We start from the raw sequence: 3,966 nt of genomic DNA on the forward strand, positions 1-3,966 counted from the left end.
ATATATAAATAAAAACCATTTTGTTTTTTTTAGATTTACTTTTATTATGTCTTGTGGCTTTCTATTCATGCAAACTCCTAACATTTAGATAATAAAAATATATAAAAGAAAAAAAATATATACATATATATATATATAAATATATATAAAAAACACTTTGTTTTTTTATATTTACTTTTATTATGTCTTGTGGCTTTCTATTTATGCAAACTCCTAACATTTAGATAATAAAAATATATAAAAATATAAAAATTATATAGAAAATATACAAAATATATTTATAAAGGACTTTACATGTCAAAGAAACCTCAAATAGAATTTATATATATATATATATATATATATATATATATATATATATAATTCCACATATATATATATATATATATATATATATATATGTGGAATTATTTGTCTTTCACCTGAGTGCCACTAGCCTGGAGCAACTGTCATTCGAACATGACAACGTAGCTAAGGGACACTCGCCGCCTCAAGCCCCTACATCCATCTGTGCATGCATTTCTTTTCTTTCCCTTAATACGCTCGGGTTATCCAGCCATGCTAAACGTGCAAAGATCGCCGACGACTCCCCGTTCCCATGATGCTGCGTTTCGCCTCCCCGGTGCCACCTGGGTACTCTTGTGGCTCCAAGGTGAAGATGTGCACATCAAACTTTGTTGTCTCAGGGCATGAGGCATATTTTCGTCAGTTGAACGACTGGAGGCAAACATGCACCCTCTGTGCGTGCAAGCGGCCGTGGAGCTGCAGCCAAGCTTAGAGTAGGCCTACAGTATTTTGAAAAATAGCACAAGTGGGGATAGTTGGCAGGGTTGTCTAATATTCCACAATAAAAAACAGAAGAGTGAATTGCACATTTTAATTAAATGAAAATTACAAATTGGAATTGCAAAAATGAACATGTTGGATTTTTTTCATAGAGTAAATCCAGTGATTTTAAAAGTTTAGATTTTGGCAAACTTCCATTGACATTTTCAGGAATAATACACAAAAGTGACATCACACAAAAATATGGCTATGCAAGACCGTCAAAAAACAGAATATTGTGAGTTTTTCAATTTGGGGAAATTACTTTACCACACTAAGTGTAGATTGGAAAAAAATAAATAAATAAATTAAATAAAAAAACAAATAAAATAAAAAAATACAAAATAAATAAAATAAAAAGGTAGATTAGTGATCAACTGTGACTACCAGTTTGCCTGTAACAAAAATAATTAAAAAAAAAAATCAAATCAGAAATGCCAATGCTGCATATTGTCACAAATGACCTCGCAACATCAGATCACCACATTTTGGAATTAGCTCCCCGGGAGCGTTTCCATTGCTCACTGAAGGCTCACAGGAGAGTCAGAAGCAAGATGGTCAGGTTCTCCCTTGTGTACCATCTCAAGAGTTCCGTCTTTGCTCGGCATTAAAGACTCACTGATTAGACTCTGGGCGCCATGCGGATGTTAGCAGCTGGCCCAATGAGAAGCCACGCGAGCCCTCATTTGGCATGCTAATAAAATGTGGCCGTCCACATGCAGGGGTCGACATATGTTCTACCATTGAGATGTAAAGGAATCTACATATGTGTGGGCCCAATTATTTCACGGCGGCTGCCATGATGAAAAGAATCCAAAGCTCACGTTCTGCCGACGAAGCGAGAGAAGGAGCTTTGGGGAAAGCATGTGTGTACTTTTGTAGCGCACAAAGGCCATCAGTGACATGAAAACAATTAAAAGTGAGTTTAGGAGGCCCTTGAGTCAATTAATTTCACTCTGGCAGAGAACGAGAGAGCGTCTCTTAGCAACACAACTCCCCCCTCCCTTCCTCAGCCTCCTCGCCAACCTTTGCCCCCCTTCTGGCGGTCGGGGAGAAGGTTCCCGGTTCTTCGCCCACCTTTGCGATTGGTTCCGAGGCGGCTGTCAAGCTCCTCCCTGAAGAGAACCTGGCAGATCTGGTGGAGGAGAGAAAAAAAGCAGAATCAATTTGAAGCTCACAAGCTCCGCTGGGTGCCAACTCCATTCTGGGGAGACTGAGCCATGCTAGCTGTGACAGCTTTTGACTTCCAGAGGTAGCAAGGTGACAAAGTGTATTAGGGACGCGGGGCAGGGAGGGGGGGGGGGGGGGGGGGGGACCCCGCTAACCTGCGCTCCCGTATCGAGCCGATCTATCTTTCAGTAGCGCCGGGGACCGGAAGGGACGGCGAGGTGAACAAAGTTGTTAATGGAAAGCACCGTTAGGGGGGTGAGAAGAAAAAAAAAAAAAAGTGGCAGAATTCAGGGGTGTAAATGATGAATTACTTTTCATCAAGTGAGGGGAAACATACTGCGGAACAATCCAGAAAACGGAGCAGGGAGACTCTGACCTCGTGCTTCAGAGCAGCCAATATCTTCATTCAAGAAGACAACCATGAAATTACACCGAAAATGGGATTGTCATGAGCGGGTCCTTGAAAATCTTGTGTGTACAGTCATTATGGCAGGCAGAGAGCCTTCATCCTCACGTCACAGCCGCTAAGAGAAGGCGAGCTGGGTCCTTAAGGAACATCTGCGAGGTTAAGCTTGGTTTCATTTAAAAATAATAATACATTTAAAAAAAATCATCTTGCTTTACATTTGATTTCATCACCTGTGGGAGCAGACAAGACGTTTCCGCAAAGCGTTCACAGAGATGAAGCTTGTTTGCATTCACGCGCGTCAAGTACAAAAATACCTTTCGTTCTTCTCCACGCCTGCTTTAAAAAACAAACCCAGCGTGATTATTCGAGCTTACGATGACGTAGAACTATGCAACAAATGTGCTGTGAAATTGTATTTTCCCCAACCATGTTTTGAAAACTAGAGCTCAGACCAGAACCAAAGACAAACAAATCCTTATTTAGATCAGAGCTGAAAGTTAAATATGCAGCTCGCATTTTATACATTCAGATGATATTCACTAGAAAATGTCTCAAATTTGTCTTGGTGGAAAATATTCATTACGATTTGTATTATTAAGTGCTGCGATTTGGTAAGATTGTGCAGGTGTGCATCCAAAAAAAAATGAAAAAATTCCTAAGGCAATGTAAAATACAGACAATAAAGTACTTTGGATTGCTCAAAACTAAACTCAAAGTGACTCAACAGGCACACGCACTCACCCCGACTTACACTGACAAAAGAAACCAGCAAACTTAAATAGACACAGCAGACGAGACAATGCGGCACACCTGAATGCAACCTGAGTGACCGAGAGAGCTGATTGGTTGGTGTCAACGAGCACAGGTGCGTTGCAAAAAAAAAAAAAAAAAAAAGCCCTTGAAACAAGAAGATTCCACAAAACATTGAAAATAAAATAAGAATTCCAAGTAGCCAAGATGATCACAATGTCTTTAAGCCCCGCCCCCTGTCTTATTTGTCATGTGACTTTCAAACTTTTTCCACTCCGGTCCGCTCAAACCGGTCATCCGGCTCGGCCTACCGATTCCAAAGCGATATCTTGCGCAACTTTACAAAACGAGTTTGTAAGTAGGACTTCCAGCCTCAGCAGGATTGGATGAAAGACTAAAGATGTTCATAGCATATTTGCTTGCCTTTATTGTCCCTTCAGGGGAAACTCGGCCGGCTGCATCCATTAAAAATAGAACAGAGGATGTGCTTCAAACAACGTAGCAGATGAATACTGTTCATTGCGCGTTGATTAAACACAGTTTAGACGTATCAACAGGCGTGACGACACCGAGCCAAGAAGATGTTTCACCTCGCCGCTCCTTGTTTGTACAGTTGCTGGCCATCCTGCCTCTCAAGGTCTCCTCTTTCCCTCTCCCCAATGTTTGAATCAAAGAGTTGGCGTGGCCATCAAAGTTGGAAACTTTAAAGGCTTGCACCTTTGCCGCCGACGCTCCTCCGCCTCTAATCTGGGGGGGGCTGAGTTCTCGAAGGTAAATAAGTGTGAAATGGGACATGTGTTTTCCATCCGTTC

General features: G+C 41.2%; 1 long non-coding RNA gene across 1 annotated transcript; it reads right to left on the minus strand.

The window, feature by feature from the left end:
• Positions 1 to 863: 863 nt before the first annotated feature.
• LOC125988306 (uncharacterized) lies at positions 864 to 3,113 on the minus strand. The gene is made up of 3 exons (XR_007488276.1): positions 2,635 to 3,113; positions 2,372 to 2,553; positions 864 to 1,960 (listed from the first exon to the last, which is right to left on the minus strand). It is a non-coding gene; the product is annotated as an uncharacterized lncRNA (long non-coding RNA).
• Positions 3,114 to 3,966: the final 853 nt, after the last annotated feature.

Source organism: Syngnathus scovelli, chromosome 2 (genome assembly GCF_024217435.2).
Source record: "Syngnathus scovelli strain Florida chromosome 2, RoL_Ssco_1.2, whole genome shotgun sequence".
In the NCBI taxonomy this organism is placed as follows: Eukaryota; Metazoa; Chordata; class Actinopteri; order Syngnathiformes; family Syngnathidae; genus Syngnathus; species Syngnathus scovelli.